Below are 18,600 nucleotides of genomic sequence, written 5' to 3'. Positions count from 1 at the left end.
CTCTCTCTCTCTGTCCCCCCTCCCTCTCTCTCTCTCTCGCTCCCTCTCTCTCTCTGTGTCCCCCTCTCTCTCTGTGTCCCCCCTCTCTCTCTGTGTCCCCCCTCTCTGTGTCCCCCCTCTCTCTCTGTGTCCCCCTCTCTCTCGCTCCCTCTCTCTCTCTCTGTCCCCCCTCTCTCTCTCTCTGTCCCCCCTCTCTCTCTGTGTCCCCCCTCTCTCTCTCTCTCGCTCCCTCTCTCTCTCTCTCTCTCTGTCCCCCTCTCTCTCTCTCTGTCCCCCCTTTCTCTCTCTGTGTCTCTCTGTCCCTCTGTCGCTCTGTTCCTGTCTCTCGCTCTCTCCCTCTCTGTCTCCGTCCCTCTCTCTGTCTCCGTTCCTCTCTGTCTCTCTCTGTTCCTCGCTCCCTGTCCCTCCCTCTCTGTACCAGGATGCCTCTGTGTGTGTTTCTTTTCTCTTTGTGTTGCTTGCATTCGGTCTGTGTTCATGTGGATCTGCTTCTATTGTTCTCCCTCTCTCTCCCTCTCTCTCTCTCTCCCATATTCTGCAGACTCACAGTCTTGCTTGATGTTAACAGATGATGTGAAGCACAATGCCATTGTAAAGAGCTATGGATGAATGTCAGTGGTGGTGGTAATGCTGGTTCTCTGCCTGCCTTCCCTGCTGATGGTGTGGATCGTTTGTTTGATGCGGTACCTGGATCTGTGGTGTCCTCGCCGTCCTGTCCTGCCTCGTTCCCGTCTCTGTGCTGAGGTCCTCCTGCGATCTGTGCCCTGACTGCTGGGCCCAGTGATACACTGCCGCCCTGCTGGCTGCTGCCTCAGTCTACAGCCTCCGCACTGCCTCAGTCAGCATCTGGAGACGGAGCCAGTTACTGACCTGCAATTCAACCACTTCCAGTCAGTCTCCACCTGAAACATTATCCCCTCTTCTCTTTCAGAATCTGTCCTATAGCATTTCCCTTTTTATCACAGAGTACAGATTCGGCACATCATAGACTCGTGCAGCACAGGAGGCCATTCAGTCCATCGTGCCTGTGCTAGCTCTTTGGTGGAGCTGTCCAATGAATCCCACTCCCCCGCTCTTTCCCCATTGCCCGGCAATGCTGTTCCCTTCAATAATTCCCTTTTGAAAGTTACTATTGAATCTGATTCCACCGCCCTTTCAGGCAGCGCATTCCAGATCACAACAACTCGCTGCGTAAAAAAATCATTTTCCTCATGAGTCTCTGGTTCTTTTGCCAATCACCTTCAATCTGTGTCCTCTGGTTACCGAGCCTCCTGCCCCTGGAAACAGTTTCTCCTTATTTACTCCATCAAAACCCTTCATGATTTAGAATACCTCTATCAAATCTCCCCTTAACCTTCTCTGCTGTAAGGAGAATATAGATACATAGAAGATAGGAGCAGGAGTAGGCCATTCGGCCCCTCGAGCCTGCTCTACCATTCAATGAGATCATGGCTGATCATCCAAATTCAGTACCCTGTCCCTGCCTTCTCCCCATATCCCTTGATCCCTTTAGTCTCAAGAAATATATCTAACTCTTTCTCGAATATATTTAATGAATTGGCCTCCACCGCCCTCTGTGGCAGAGAATTCCACAGGTTCACCACTCTCTGGGTGAAGAAATTCCTCCTCATTTCAGTCCTAAATGGCTTACCCCTTACCCTTAGACTGTGACCCCTGGTTCTGGACTCCCCAGCCATCAGAAACATCCTTCCAGCATCTAGTCTGTCCAGACCTGACAGAATTTTATAGCTTTCGATGAGATCCCCTCTCAATCTTCTAAACTCCAGTGAGTATAAGCCCAATCGACACAATCTCTCCTCATACGTCATTCCTGCCATCCCAGGTATCAGCCTGGTGAATCTTCGCTGCACTCCTTCCATGGCAAGAACGTCCTTCCTCAGGTAAGGCGACCAAAACTGCACACAATACTCAAGGTGCGGTCTCACCAAGGCCCTGTACAACTGTAGCAAGACATCCTTGTTCCTGTACTCGAACCCTCTTGCTACGAAGGCCAACATACCATTTGCCTTCTTAACCGCCTGCTGCACCTGCATGCTTACCTTCAGCGACTGGTGCACAAGAACACCCAGGTCTCTTTGCACTGCCCCTTCTCCCAATCTATTGCCATTCAAATAATAATCTGCCTTCCTGTTTTTGCCACCAAAGTGGATAACCTCACATTTATCCACATTATAGTGCATTTGCCATGTTTCTGCTCAATCACCCAACCTGTCCAAATCGTACTGGAGTTTCACGACATCCTCCTCACAGCATACCCTCCCACCCAGCTTTGTGTCGTCTGCAAATTTGGAGATATTACATCCAATTCCCTCGTCCAGATCATTAATATATATTGTGAACAGCTGGGGTCCTAGGACCGATCCTTGCGGTACCCCACTAGTCACTGCCTGCCACTCGGAAAATGACCCGTTTATTCCAACTCTTTGCTTTCTGTCCGCCAACCAGTTCTCTATCCAAGTCAGTACCTTGCTCCCAATCCCATGTGCCTTAATTTTGCACGCTAATCTCTTATGTGGGACCTTATCAAAAGCCTTCTGAATGTCCAAATATACCACATCCACTGGTTCTCCCTTATCTATTTTACCAGTTACATCCTCAAAAAATTCCAGTAGATTAGTCAAGCATGATTTACCTTTTGTAAATCCATGTTGACTTTGTCCGATCCTGTCACTGCTTTCCAAGTGCTCTGCTATTACATCTTTTATAATGGACTCTAGCATTTTCCCCACTACCGATGTCAGGCTTTCCGGTCTATAATTCCCCGCTTTCTCTCTACCACCTTTTTTGAATAGTGGGGTAATATTAGCTACCCTCCAATCCATGGGTACTGTTCCCGAGTCTATCGAGTTCTGGAAGATGACCAGCAATGCATCTACTATTTCTAGGGCCACTTCCTTAAGTACCCTGGGATGTAGATTATCAGGCCCTGGGGATTTATCGGCCTTCAGTCCCATCAATTTTCCTAACGCCATTTACCTACAAATACTGATTTCTTTCAGTTCCACCCTTTCATCAGACCCTATGTTTCCCGGCATCTCTGGGAGGTTAACAACCCCAGCTCTTCCAGTCTCTCTACATAACAAGTCCCTCATCACTGGTACCATTCTAGTGAATCTCCTCTGCCAATCTCCTCACCAATAGCCTGCTCACTGATGCCCAGTTTGGGCTCTGCCAGGACCACTTGGCTCCCGACCTCATTACAGCCTTGGTCCAAACATGGACAAATGAGCTGAATTCCAGAGGTGAGGTGATGGTGGCTGCCCTTGACATCAAGGCAGCATTTGATCGAGTGTGGTATCAAGGAGCCCTAGTAAAATTGAAATCAATGGGAATTGGGGGAAAACTCTCCATTGGCTGGAGTCATACCTAGCACAAAGGAAGATGGTCATGGTTGCCGGAGGCCAATCATCTCAGTGCAAATGTTACACCCTTGTTCAAAAAAGGGTGTAAGGATAAACCCAGCAACTACAGGCCAGTCAGCTTAACCTCAGTAGTGGGGAAGCTTTTGGAAACGATAATCAGGGACAAAGTTAACAGTCACTTGGACAAGTGTGGATTAATTAAGGAAAGTCAGCACGGATTTGTGTTTAACTAACTTGATCAAGTTTTTTGATAAGGTAACAGAGCGGGTTGATGAGGGCAATGCGGTTGACGTGGTGTACATGGATTTCCAAAAGGCGTTCGACAAAGTGTCACGTAATAGGCTTGCCAGCAAAGTTGAAGCCCATGGAATAAAAGGGACAGTGGCAGCATGGATACGATATTGGCTAAGTGACAGGAAACAGAGAGTAGTGGTGAACGGTTGTGTTTCAGACTGGAGGAAGGTATTGATATGCCTATCAATTAGTCCAATAAAAGGCGACGAGTTAAGAACGTAACTGAAGGTTTTTATTGGCTAAATAACAGAGCCCACCCTCGTGGGTGATCCGATCCAACAGGGAGGAATACTAGCCAGTCAGCTACCTTTATACCTGGGCAGGTAATGGGCGGAGTCGGAGGTGGTCAGCCCAGGTATAACAGTGCGACAAGAGGCGACCTCGTGTAGTGATGTGACAGTGAGAACAGTGAGAACAATATACAGTGATAACTATAACAGTGGTTTACCACATTCACCCCTTGTTTAGATTAGAGTCCGGCGGGGTGAAGTGTATTACCAGCTCTGGTATGTCAGTCTGTCCGGAGGCTTCGTTAGCCTCTCCGATCGTCGCAGCGGCGGTGTTACATTATCCGGTGTTAAAGCTGGTGTCTGCGTAGTCGGCAAAGGCTCGTGGGGTTCCGGCATGCCGTCTACCTCGGCTGGACTCGGGGGGTTGGGAGGGGGGGGTGAGGGTGCGAGGTCTCGTAAGGAGACAGTGTCCTCCCGTCCGTCTGGGTAAGCCACATAGGCGTACTGGGGGTTGGCGTGCAGGAGGTTCACCTTCTCGACCAGGGGGTCCGTTTTATGGGCCCTCACGTGCTTTCGCAGCAAGACGGGTCCCGGAGAGGTCAGCCAGGTTGGTAGGGTGGTTCCCGTAGTCGACTTCCTGGGGAAGACAAACATTCGGGCATGGGGGGTGGTGTTAATGGCAGTGCAAAGTAGTGACCGGATGGAGTGCAGCGCAATCGGGAGGACCTCTTGCCAGCGGGAGGTTGGGAGGCCCTTAGACTTTAAGGCTAAGAGGGTGGCCTTCCATACCGTCGCGTTCTCTCTTTCCACCTGGCCGTTCCCTCGGGGGTTGTAGCTGGTGGTCCTGCTTGCTGCAATACCCCTCTCCAATAGGAACTGACGGAGTTCCTCGCTCATGAAGGAGGCGCCCCGGTCACTATGTATATAGTTCGGGAACCCGAACAAGGCGAAGAGTTTGTTCAGGCATTTAATGACCGTGTTACTGGTCATGTCTGGGCAGGGGAAGGCAAAGGGGAAACGGGAGTACTCATCAACGATGTTGAGGAAGTACACATTACGGTCGGATGACGGTAGGGGCCCCTTGAAGTCGATGCTCAGACGCTCGAAGGGGCGGGTGGCCTTGATCAGGCTTGCTCTGTCCGGCTTATAGAAGTGCGGTTTGCACTCAGCACAGATCTGGCAGTTCCTGGTCATGGTCCTGACCTCCTCGATGGAGTATGGCAGGTTGCGGGCCTTAATGAAATGGTAGAGTCTGGTGACTCCGGGGTGGCAGAGGTCATTGTGGAGGGTCTGAAGTCTATCACTTTGCGCGCTGGCGCATGTAATGCGTGAAAGAGCATCAGGGGGGTCGTTCAGTTTACCGGGCCGGTACAAGATCTCATAATCATAGGTGGAAAGCTCGATTCTCCACCTCAAGATTTTGTCGTTCTTGATCTTGCCCCTCAGCTTGTTATTAAACATGAAGGCAACCGAGCGTTGGTCGGTGAGGAGGGTAAATCGTTTGCCTGCCAAGTAGTGCCTCCAGCGCCGTACTGCCTCCACAATTGCCTGGGCTTCCTTCTCGACCGACGAGTGTCGGGTCTCGGGGCCCTGTAGGGTCCTTGAGAAGAAGGCTACCGGCCTACCCTCCTGGTTAAGGGTAGCGGCTAGGGCGAAGTCGGATGCATCGCTCTCCACTTGGAAGGGGATTGACTCATCCACTGCGTGCATTGTGGCCTTGGCTATGTCTCCCTTAATGAGGGAGAAGGCCGCGCACGCCTCTTCCGTGAGGGGGAAGGATGTGGTTTTCAGGAGGGGTCTGGCTTTGTCCGCATAATTGGGTACCCATTGGGCATAGTAGGCGAAAAGCCCCAGGGTTCTCCTAAGTGCTTTTGGACAGTGGGGGAGGGGTAGCTCCATGAGGGGGCGCATTCTTTCGGGGTCGGGGCCGATGACTCCGTTCTCTACTACACAGCCAAGGATGGCAAGGCGCGCTGTGTTAAACACGCATTTCTCCTTATTGTAGGTGAGGTTCAGCCGTTGGGCCGTACGGAGGAATTTCTCCAGATTCACGTCGTGGTCCTGCCGGTCGCGGCCGCAGATGGTGACGTTATCTAGGTAGGGGAATGTGGCCTGCAGTCCGTTCTGGTCAACCATCCGGTCCATCTCCCTTTGGAAGACCGAGACCCCGTTGGTGACACCGAAGGGGACCCTAAGGAAGTGGTATAGGCGCCCATTCGCCTCGAAGGCGGTGTACTGGCGGTCCTCGGGGTGGATAGGGAGTTGGTGGTAGGCCGACTTAAGGTCGATGGTCGAGAATACGCGGTATTGTGCAATCTGATTGACCATGTCAGATATGCGGGGAAGGGGGTATGCGTCCAGCTGGGTGTATCTGTTTATGGTCTGGCTGTAGTCGATGACCAGGCGATTTTTATCGCCGGTCTTAACGACCACGACCTGGGCACGCCAGGGGCTGTTGCTCCCCTCGATGATGCCCTCCTTCAGGAGACGCTGCACCTCAGAGCTAATGAAAGCTCTGTCCCCAGCGCTGTACCGCCTGCTCTTGGTAGCGACGGGTTTGCAGTCGGGGGTGAGGTTAGCGAACAGGGAAGGTGGCGGCACCTTGAGGGTGGATAGGCTGCAGGTGTTACGCGGTGGGCGGTTTAACCTTCGCTGGTTGTCGACTGTGAGTGGGGGGAGGGGTCCACCGTATGCTAGGGTTACACTTTGGAGGTGGGATTGGAAGTCCAGCCCTAGTAGGACGGCAGCGCAGAGCTGGGGGAGGACGAGGAGTTTAAAGTTTTTATACTCTGTACCCTTAACCGACAAGGTCACAGCACAGTAGCCGCTAATGTCCGTGGCGTGGGACCTCGATGCCATCGAGATTCGGTTGCGCGTTGGCAGGACAGGGAGGGAGTAGTGGCTCACCGTGTCTGGGTGGATGAAGCTCTCCGTGCTTCCGCTGTCGAACAGGCAGGTCGTGGCGTGGCCGTTTACTTTGATGTCCATCATCGACTTGGACAGGTGGTGTGGGCGGGCTTGATCCAGAGTGACGGAGGCTAGCGTGTAGGTAAGCGAGTCGTTGTCGTCTGCGGGCGAGGCGGTCGTCGGGTCCGGGGGCCCGGTGGCAGTCGGGCGTGGTGTGTAAAATGGCGTCTCCCACGAGGTAGGACAAAATGGCGGAGAAGATGGCTGCCCCCATAACTCACATGAGGCACTATTGGGGTCGGTTGCCTTGATCAAAGATGGCCGCCCCCATGACTCACGTGTGGGGATACTGGCCTCAGTTGCCGTGAAAGAAGATGGCCGCCCCCACAGTTCGCATGAGGCACTGCTGGCCTCTGAAGATCCGCTCCTGCCCTCTGAAGATCCGCTCCTGCAGGCCTTAGAGAAATGGCCTTTCTTCCTGCAGGTTGTGCAGGTAGAGTTCCTGGCTGGGCAGCGCGACCTCGGGTGCTTCTCCTGGCCGCAAAAGAAGCAGCCGGCGGCCCGATCGCGGGTGCCCGATGTCGGAGCCGGTACCGGGGGTGGCGGGCCCGGTCGGGTCCGGGACGCCGACGCTGAGGTAGGTCCCGGGGGCGGCGCTGCGAAGGGTATTGCGGTAGGGGTCGGGCCCGAGTCCCAGGGTCGCGAGCAGTACCTGGAAAACGCCTCCTGGTCCTGATGGGCCACCTCCAGGGAGAGAGCGAGGGCTTCAGCTTTGTCCAGGTCGAGGTCTTTAGCTTCAAGCAGTCTTTGCCGTGAGTAGTCGGACCGTAGGCCTTTCACAAAGGCATCGCGGATATTATCTTCCGTATTTTCAACAGCCGTCACCGCTTTAAAGTCACAGTTCCTGCCGAGTGCTCTTAGCGCCCGTAAAAATTCAGCTACAGACTCTCCTGGCTGTTGCGGGCGGGATCTTAGGAGGTGCCTGGTGTACATGTAATTTACCGGGCTGCGGTACTGCTGTTTCAGTAGGTTGATAGCGGCCTCGTACGTAGTCGTGTCCTGTATGAGTGCGTATACTCTCGGGCTCGCTTGGGCGTTCAGAAGTCTTAGTTTGGATCTCTGCGGGGCGCCGGATTCTTCCAGGTAGGATTCGAAGCAGTCCAGCCAGTGTTTGAAGTTGAGGGCTGCGTTTGGTGCCTGTGGGTTTAGATCCAGGTATGGTGGTTTCAAGGCTTGCAGCCAAGCCGGCTGGTGTGGCCCGTTGTCTGGAGGCTGCTGTTGCTGTGCTGCTGGGTGAGCTCCTTGCTGTTGCTGTTCATTATCAGACATCTTTAAAATTTAGCCAATAAAATTGATATGCCTATCAATTAGTCCAATAAAAGGCGACGAGTTAAGAACGTAACTGAAGGTTTTTATTGGCTAAATAACAGAGCCCACCCTCGTGGGTGATCCGATCCAACAGGGAGGAATACTAGCCAGTCAGCTACCTTTATACCTGGGCAGGTAATGGGCGGAGTCGGAGGTGGTCAGCCCAGGTATAACAGTGCGACAAGAGGCGACCTCGTGTAGTGATGTGACAGTGAGAACAGTGAGAACAATATACAGTGATAACTATAACAGTGGTTTACCACAGGTATACAGTGGTGTTCCCCAGGGGTTTGTACTAGGACCACTGCTTTTCTTGATATATATTAATGACTTAGAATTGGCCCTAGAAATAGTAGATGCATTACTGGTCATCTTCCAAAATTCGATAGACTCTGGAACAGTTCCCATGGATTGGAGGGTAGCTAATGTTACCCCACTATTCAAAAAAGGTGGTAGAGAGAAAATGGGGAATTATAGACCGGTAAGCCTGACATCGGTAGTGGGGAAAATGCTAGAGTCCATTATGAAAGATGTAATAGCAGAGCACTTGGAAAACAGTGACAGGATCGGACAAAGTCAACATGGATTTACAAAAGGTAAATCGTGCTTGACTAATCTACTGGAATTTTTTGAGGATGTAACTGGTAGAATAGATAAGGGAGAACCAGTGGATCTGGTGTATTTGGACTTTCAGAAGGCTTTCGATAAGTTCCCGCATAAGAGATTAGCATGTAAAGTTAAGGCACATGGGATTGGGGGCAAGGTACTGACTTGAATAGAGAACTGGTTGGTAGACAGGAAGCAAAGAGTTGGAATAAACGGGTCTTTTTCCGAGTGGCAGTCAGTGACTAGTGGGGTACCGCAGGGATCGGTGCTAGGACCCCAGCTATTCACTATATATATAAATGATCTAGATGAGGGAACTAGATGTAATATCTCCAAGTTTGCAGATGACACAAAGCTGGGTGGGCGTGTGTGCTGTGAGGAGGATGCAGAGAAACTCCAGTATGATTTGGACAGGTTGGGTGATTGGGCAGAAGCATGGCAGATGCAGTATAATGTGGATAAATGCGAGGTTATCCACTTTGGTGGCAAAAACAGGAAGGCAGATTATTATCTGAATGACAATAGATTGGGAGAAGGGGAAGTGCAACGAGACCTGGGTGTCCTTGTGCACCAGTCGCTGAAGGTAAGCATGCAGGTGCAGCAGGCGGTTAAAAAGGCAAATGGTATGTTGACCTTTGTATCAAGAGGGTTTGAGTACAGGAACAAGGATGTCTTGCTGCAGTTGTACAGGGCCTTGGTGAGACCACATCTTGAGTATTGTGTGCAGTTTTGGTCGCCTTATCTGAGGAACAATGTTCTTGCCATGGAGGGAGTGCAGCAAAGATTCACCAGACTGATACCTGGGATGGCAGGAATGATGTATGAGGAGAGATTGGGTCGATTGGGCTTATACTCGCTGGAGTTTAGAAGAATGAGAGGGGATCTCATTGAAACTTATAAAATTCTAACAGGACTAGACAGACTAGATGCAAGAAGAATGTTCCCGATGGCCGGGGAGTCCAGAACCAGGGATCACCGTCTAAGGATAAGGTGTAAGCCATTTAGGACAGAGATGAGGAATTACTTAACCCAGAGAGTGGTGAACCTGTGGAATTCTCTACCATAGAAGGCAGTGGAGGCCAATTCATTAAATATTTTCAAGAAGGAGTTAGATATATTTCTTAAGGCTAAAGGGATATGGGGAGAAGGCAGGGACAGGATACTGAATTTGAATGATCAGCCATGGTCTCATTGAATGGTGGAGCAGGTTCGAGGGGCCGAATGGCCTACTCCTACTCCTATCTTCTATGTTTCTATAAAGAAAGGGAAAATGGAATTTGAGCACAAACTAGCGAAAAATATAAAAACGGATTGTAAAAGCTTCTATAGGTATGTGAAAAGGAAAAGACTGGTGAAGGTAAATGTAGGTCCTTTACAGTCAGAGACGGGAGAATTTATAATGGGGAATGAGGAAATGGCAGAAAAATTAAATAAATACTTTGTTTCTGTCTTCACGGAGGAAGACACAAAAAAACACCCAGAAATACGAGAAAACCAAGGGTGTGGCGAGAATGAGGAACTTAAAGAAATCTTTATTAGTAAAAAAAACAGTACGAGCAAAATTAATGGGTCTAAAAGCCGATAAATCTCAAGGACCAGATGACCCACATCCTAGGTGATAGAGGTGGCCATTGGAATAGTGGACGCATTGGTTGTCATCTTCCAGAATCTATAGAATTTTGGAACGGTTCCTGCAGATTGGAGGATAGCAAATGTAACCCCGCTATTTAAGAAAGGAGGGAGAGAAAAAACAGGGAACTACAGACCTGTTAGCCTCATCAATAGCTGGGAAAATGCTGGAATCTATTATAAAGGATGCAATAACTGGGCACTTAGAAACTAATAGTAATATTGGGCAGAGTCAACATGGATTTATGAAAGGAAAATCCTGTTTTACAAATCCATTGGAGTTTTTTGAGGATCTATCTAGTGGAGTAGACAAAGGGGAACTGGTAGATATGGTGTATTTGGATTTTCAGAAGGCCTTTGATAAGGTCCCACACAAGAGGTTGGTGAACAAAATTAGGGCACATGGAATTGGGGGTAATATACTAGCATGGATTGAGAATTGGTTAACAGACAGAAAACAAAGAGTAGGGATAAACGGGTCTTTTTCAGGATGGCAGGCTGTGACTAGTGGGGTACCGCAAGGATCGGTGCTTGGGCCCCAGCTATTCACAATCTATATCAATGATTTGGATGAGTGGCAGGACTGGCAGCTCAATATTCTGGGGTATAGAATCTTCAGGCGAGACAGAGGGGGTGTAAAAGAGGAGGGGGTGTCGCAATATTATTCAAGGAGTCAATTACTGCTGTAAGGAGGGATGATAGCAGGTTCCTCTAATGAGGCCATATGGGTAGAACTTAAAAACAAAAAGGGGGCAAGCGCTTTGCTGGGAGTGTACTATAGGCCCCCAAACAGTCAGGGGGCGATAGAGGAATAGATATTTAGGTAAATATCAGAGAAGTGTAGAAATAATAGGGTAATAATAGTAGGGGATTTCAACTTCCCCAATATTAACTGGGATAGCCAGAGTGTGAAAGGCTTAGAGGGTGGGGAATTCTTAAAGTGCATCCAGGAGAGCTTTTTGAGCCAGCATGTAGAAAGTCCTACAAGAGAGGGGGCGGTACTGGACCTAATTCTAGGGAATGTAGCCGGAGAAGTGTCAGTAGGAGAGCATTTTGGTGACGGGGACCATAATTCGGTGAGATTTAAGGTAGTCATGGAAAAGGACAAAGATGGACTGGAAATAAAGGTTCTAAATTGGGGGAAGGCCGATTTTAATATGATATGGCAGGATCTGGCCAAAGTGGACTGGGATCAGCTACTTGTAGGAAAATCCACATCAGAGCAGTGGGAGTCTTTCAGAAAGGAAATAGAGAGAGTACAATGCCAACATGTTCCCGTAAAGGTCATGGGTGGGACCAACAAGCCCAGGGCACCCTGGATGTCGAGGGATATACAAGAATGGATTAGGGAAAAAAGGGAGGCTTTTGGCAGATACAAAGGACTAAAAACAGTGGAAGCCCTAGAGGAGTATAGAAAGTGCAGGGGGGGGTACTTAAAAAAGAAATTAGGAGAGCGAAGAGGGGGCAAGAAAAAACACTGGCGGGCAAATTAAAGGAAAATCCCAAGGTGTTTTATAAATATATTAAGGGTAAGAGGATAACCAGGGAAAGAGTAGGGCCCATTAGGGACCAAAGTGGCAATCTTTGTGTAGAGCTGGAAGATGTAGGTGAGGTTTTAAATGAATATTTTGCATCTGTGTTCACTATGGAGAAGGACAATGTAGGCATGGAAATCAGGCAGGGGGATTGTGATATAGTTGAACAAATTAGCATTGAGAGGGAGGAGGTACTAGCGGTTTTAGCAGGCTTAAAAGTGGATAAATCCCCAGGCCCAGATGAGATGTATCGCAGGCTGCTGTGCGAGGCAAAGGAGGAGATTGCAGGGGCTCTGACACAAATTTTCAGAACCTCTCTGGCCACAGGGGAGGTGCCAGAGGACTGGAGGACAGCTAACGTAGTACCATTATTCAAGAAGGGTAGTAGGGATAAACCAGGGATTTACAGGCCAGTGAGCCTAACATCAGCGAGCGACAGTGGGAAAGGGGGCGAGAGAGAGAGAGCGCAAGCGACAGTGGGACACGATGAGAGAGAGAGAGAGAGAGAGAGCGCGAGCGACAGTGGGACACGGGGCGAGAGAGAGAGCGCGAGCAACAGTGGGACACGGGTCGAGAGAGAGCGACAGCGACAGTGGGACATGGGGCGAGAGAGAGAGCAACAGTGGGACACGGGGCGAGAGGGAGAGAGCGCGAGCGACAGTGGGGCACGGGCCGAGAGAGAGAGAGAGAGCGAGCGACAGTGGGACACGGGGCGAGAGAGAGAGCGACAGTGGGACACGGGGCGAGAGAGAGAGCGACAGTGGGACACGGGGCGAGAGAGAGAGAGCGCGAGCGACAGTGGGACACGGGGTGAGAGAGAGAGAGCATGAGCGACAGTGGGACACGGGGCGAGAGAGAGAGAGCGTGAGCGACAGTGGGACACGGGGGCAAGAGAGAGCACGAGCGACAGTTGGACACGGGGCAAGAGAGAGAGCGCGATCGACAGTGGGACACTGGGCGAGAGAGAGCGAGCGACAGTGGGGCACGGGGCGAGAGAGAGAGCGCGAGCGACAGTGGGACACGGGGCGAGAGAGAGAGCGCGAGCGACAGTGGGACACGGGGTGAGAGAGAGAGAGAGCGCGAGCGACAGTGGGACATGGGGCGAGAGAGAGAGCGCGAGCGACTGGGACACGGTGAGAGAGAGAGCGAGCGACAGTGGGACACGGGGCGAGAGAGAGAGCGACAGTGGGACATGGAGCGAGAGAGAGAGCGACAGTGGGACACGGGGCAAGAGAGAGTGAGAGCGAGCGACTGTGGGACACTGGGCGAGAGAGAGAGCGAGTGACAGTGGGACACGGTGAGCGAGAGAGAGCGAGCGACAGTGGGATACGGGGCGAGAGAGAGAGTGCGAGCGACAGTGGGTCACGGGGCGAGAGAGAGAGTGCGACAGTGGGACACGGGGCGAGAGAGAGCGCGAGCGACAGTAGGACATGGGGCGAGAGAGAGAGTGCGACAGTAGGACATGGTGAGAGAGAGTGCGAGCGACAGTGGGACACGGTGAGAGAGAGTGAGAGTGGGACACTGGGAGATTGAAAGATGGTCCTACAGGGGAAAGGATAATGTGTGACTGAGGCCTGAACAAGATTGTGATGTGAGACTGAGTTGAACGATTATTTGCTGATGATGTGACTGAGTTGGGGACTGTGAGCTCACAATGTGGTTTGAGATGGGCAGCGTGTGTCTATGTGGAGCAGAGCCGATTGTGTGGTTTTGCTCTGATTGTTTGCTCCAATGTGATGTATAGAACGACCATGTGAATTGAGCTGGATCTCTCCATGTCCAGGTGGATTGATCAGGTATAGTCTAAACACACACCCCTATTGTGTAAAGGAACATGTGGCGGCTATTCAGCACCTCCAGCCTGTTCCGCCATTCAATGGGATCACGGCTGATCTGTATCCTAACTCCATCCAGCTGCCTTGGCTCCTTATCGTTTTATACCCTTGGCTAGCAAAAATCTATCGATCTCAGATTTGAAATGATTAATTGCGCTAACATCGACTGCTTTTTGTGGGAGAGAGTTCCACACTCTACCACCCTTTGTGTGAAGTAGTGTTTCCCTGCGTCTCTCCTGAACGGCCTGGCTCTGATTTCAAGGTTATGCCCCCTTGTCCGAGACTCCCTCACCAGCGGGGAAAGTTTCTCCCTATCTACCCTTTCAAAATCCTAAAAACCTCAATCAAATCACCCGTAACCTTCTATACTCCAGGGAATACAAGCCTAGTTTCTGTAATCTCTCCTCATAATCTAACCCTTGGAGCCCTGGTGATATTCTGGTGAATCTGCGCGGCACTCCTTCCAAGGACAACATATCCTCTCTAAGGTGCGGTGCCCAGAGCTGCTCACAGTACTCCAGATGTGGTCTAACCAGGGCTTTGTATAGCTGCAGCAAAACTTCCTCCCCTTTATATTCTAGCCCTCTAGTTATAAAGGCTAACATTCCATTAGCCCTTTTGATTATTTTTGTACCTGACTACAACATTTTAGTGATCTGTGTATATGGACCCCTAAATTTTTTTGGACCACCACTGTTCCTAGCTTTTCACCATTTACTCGGTTCTATCCTTTTTTGGTCCATATGGATGACCTCACACTTACCTGCGCTGAAATCCATCTGCCACAGTTTTGCCCACTCACTGAATCTATCAATGTCTCTTTGTAATTTATGCTCCCGTCGACACTACTTACTGCACCACCAATCTTTGTGTCATCGGCAAACTTGGACACATGGCTCTCTGTTGTGTTATCCAAGTCATTAATAAATATAGTGAATATGAGACCCTGGCACAGATCCTAGTGGGACACCACTAGTCAATTCCTTCCAATTAGAGTACATTCCCACTATCCCTACTCTGTCTTATACTGCCTAACCAATCACCTAACGGGTCAATAATTTGTCTTCAGTTCCATGAACTTTAATTCTAGCTAACAGTCTCTTATGTGGAACCTTATCAAATGCCTTCTGGAAGTCCACATAAATTACATCCATAGACATTCCTCTGTCTACTACTTTCGTTACTTCCTCAAAAAATCAGTAAAGTTTGTTAGACATGACGCACCCATTACAAATCAATGCTGGCTCTCTCTAATCAGCTCCAATTTCTCTACGCGCTCAGTCACTGTCTCTAATTCTAGATTCCGATAACTTCCCCACAACAAATGTTAGATTAAGAAGTCTAATTTCCTGGTTTCTCTCACTAGTCCCACTCTCCCGCCATTTCCCCGTAGCTCTGCAATTTTTTTCCTTCAGGTACTTAATCCAACTCCCTTTTGAAAGATAAGATTGAGTCTGCCTCCACCTCCCTTTCAGGCAGTGCATTCCAGATTTTAACCACTCGCTGTGTAAAAAAAAGTTTTTTTTTGTGTCCCCTTTGGTTCTTTTGTCAATCACCTTAAATCTGTGTCCTCTGATTCTCAACCCTTCCACCAATGGGAACCGTTTCTCTCTATCTACTCTGTCCAGACCCCTCATGATTTTGAACACCTCTATCAAATCTCCTCTCAATCTTCTCTGCTCCAAGGAGAACAACCCCAGCCTCTCCAGTCTATCCACGTAACTGAAGTCCCTCACCCTGGAATCATTCTCGTAAATCTTTTCTGCACCCTCTCTAAGACCTTCACATCCTTCCTAAAGTGCGGTGCCCAGAATTGGACACATTACTCCAGTTGGGACCGAACCAGTGTTTTATACAGGTTCATCATAATTTCCACACTTTTGTACTCTATATCTCTATTTATGAAGCCCAGGATCCCGTTAGCTTTTTAATTGCTTTCTCAACCTGCCCTGCCACCTTCAACGATTTGTGCACACAAACCCCCAGGTCTCTTTGTTTGTGCACCCGCTTCAGGATTGTACCATTTACTTTATATGTTTTGTGCACTCATTCTACCAAAATTTCTGCATTAAATTTCATCTGCCACATGTCCGCCCATTTCACCAGCTTGTCTGTCTTCCTGAAGTCTATTACTCTCCTCCTCACTATTCACTATACATCCAAGTTTTGTGCCATCTGCAATTTTTAAATTGTGCCCTGTACACCCACGTCCAAGTCATTTATATATATCAAGAAAAGCAATGGTCCTAGAACCAACCCCAAGGGAACACCACTGTATACCTTCCTCTATTCTCTGTTTCCTGTCACTTAGCCAATTTTGTATCCATGCTGCCACTGTCCCTTTTATTCTATGGGCTTCAACTTTGCTGGCAAGCCTATTATGTGGCACTTTATCAAATGCCTTTTGGAAGTCCATGTACACCACGTCAACCGCATTGCCCTCATCAACCCCCGCTGTTCCCTCTTCAAAAAACTCGATCAAGTTGGCTAAACACAATTTGCCTTTAACAAATCCATGCTGGCTTTCCTTAATTAATCCACACCTATCCAAGTGACTGTTAATTTTGTCCCTGATTACTGTTTCTAAAAGCTTCCCCACTACCGAGGTTAAACTGACTAGCCTGTAGTTACTGGGTTTATCTTTACACCTTTTTTTTAACAAGGATGTAACAATTGCAATTCTCCAGTCCCTCTGGCACCACCCTCATATCTATGGAGGATTGGAATATTATGGCCAGTATTTCCGCCCTCAATTTCCTCAGAATCCTAGGATGCATCCCATCCGCTCCTGGTGACTTATCTACTTAATAAGTACAGCCAGCCTTTCTAATCCCTCTTTATCAATGTTTAATCCTATCAAGTATCTCCACTAACTCCTCCTTCACTATGTCTATGGCAGCATCCTCTTCTTTGGTGAAGACAGATGCAAAGTACTCATTTAGTACCTCAGCCAGACCCTCTGCCTCCATGCATAGGTCTCCTTTTTGGTCCCTAATCGGCCCTACCTCTCTTACTACCCTTTTATTATTTATATACCTATAGAAGACTTTTGGATTACATTTATGTTGGCTGCCATTTGTAGGGGGTGGTGGTGTGTGTCAGCTTCACCTCTGACTTATGAGCGGTTCGAATCGCTCCCACTCCCTTAGACTTGTTTGGGGGTTGTGACAAAAGTGCAGCAGACAACTGGTTTTGGTGCAAGAAACTTTGATCTTTATTCAAGAAAGAAAATATAACACAACAATCTTAACACTCTAATAAAATGGGGAACACTTTGAAACACACGAGGGAAATTACAGTAGAAAAATACCTCGCCCCTCCCAATCCCACTTTACTAGCTAAGTTGGGCTCTAGAGGACCCGGGATAATGCTCACCAAACGAATCCTTGACAGTTGAGCTGGTTTGCGGTTTCGGGGTTCACTGGATGTGTTGGTTGGTGCCTGCCGTACCCCGGACACAGTAGAGGACTTCGACTGCGTGTCTGGTCAGTCTTCGCGAGTCCACTGATGCGGTAGGGTGCGTATTAGATTTATTGGGCGAGTACCCACTTTTCTTCTGTTAGAGATAGGGTTTAGAGTCTTTTTAAGTAAAAATCTTACCCAGGGGTAAGTGAGGAATAGATTGCAGAGTGGAAAACTTGCGAATCTTCGGTTTTCTCCCGAGTTGGTTTTCTTTGGTCACGGTGGCCCAATATTACCCGGTTGGTTGGTGGTAATATTCGGTTGGTTGTTTCGTAAGGCCCTTGTTGCTGCAAGGTGTCTGATGGTCACTGAAACTGTTGCTCTGGTTTCTTCTTGTGTGTTGACCTGCTTCCAGAACTGTGAACTTCTTCGAACTCGATGAACTCCTGAGAACTGCCGAGAACTGTAGAGCTTGTAGAGAACTTGTTGTAACTGTGTAACTGCTGAACTGTCTTCTTGAGAAAACAGGCCTTCAATTATACTAATTGGGGCCTCCTAATCTGCGTGCCAAATCAGTCCCAGTTTATTGTAAGATTTTGGCGGGCTCGTTAATAGTAACTTGTTTATGAATGTGTGAAGTGGTTTCAGGATGGTTCCATGAGCTGTTGAGCTCTTACTTGATTGTAGTCATTGTGCTCAGGTTTCGAGTTTCCTGACTGGGCCTGAGATTTCTATGGAGTTGGGCGAGGTGATTGGTTTTATGCATGTTTTGGATGGGTCCTGTAATTTGGGTGGGGACTGCTCTTCCGTGGGTCTATTGTTAGAATGTAAATTGTCTGATAGGGGCTGAGTGACGTTAGACAGTTCCCCAGACAGTTTGATTAACTCCAATACTCAAACTGTCTATTACAGAGGTTGATCCCGTCTCCCGTTGCAGCCTTTTTCCTTTACAAGCCCAACATGCCTTTTTAAAATACGAAATCTTGGTTTTTGACCTTGAATCTTCCTCTGTTAGGCCCAATACATTTTATCACCCTGAAGTGGTTAGAAAAGAGTCCAAAGTCCTTTTCTTTAGGGTTTTTTCTCCGAGTTTTGGGGGATCTGTGAATTTTGAGAATCTTACACATTCTATTCTCATACCCTCTCTTTGCCCCTCTTATTTTCTTTTTCACTTCTCCTCTGACCTTTCTATATATAGCCTGATTCTCAGATGTTTTTGCAATCTGGCATCTGTCATACGTGCTCTTTTTCTGCCTCATCATATTCTGTCTGTTTCATCATCCAGGGAGCTCTGACTTTAGTTGCCCTGCCTTTCTCCCTAGTGGGAATGTATCTCAACTGTACCCGAACTATTTCCTCTTTAAAGGCAGTCCATTGTTCCATTACAGTTGTGCCTGCAAATCTTTGATTC

The 18,600-nt window shown here is 49.0% G+C and overlaps 1 protein-coding gene across 1 annotated transcript in view; it reads right to left on the bottom strand.

Moving 5' to 3' along the window:
- The window catches only part of zdhhc22 (zDHHC palmitoyltransferase 22), a 26,965-nt gene extending 26,177 nt beyond the window's left edge, over nt 1-788 (bottom strand). The window contains exon 1 of the mRNA XM_086002509.1: nt 688-788. The gene's annotated coding sequence lies outside the window, so the exon portion shown is untranslated. The remainder of the gene's footprint in view (nt 1-687) is intronic.
- Between the last annotated feature and the right edge of the window lie 17,812 nt (nt 789-18,600).

This window comes from Somniosus microcephalus, chromosome 12 (assembly GCF_052327205.1).
Source record: "Somniosus microcephalus isolate GS21.2 chromosome 12, FLI_Smic_1.0, whole genome shotgun sequence".
Taxonomy (NCBI): domain Eukaryota; kingdom Metazoa; phylum Chordata; class Chondrichthyes; order Squaliformes; family Somniosidae; genus Somniosus; species Somniosus microcephalus.
This window is presented reverse-complemented; position numbering and strand designations above follow the sequence as displayed.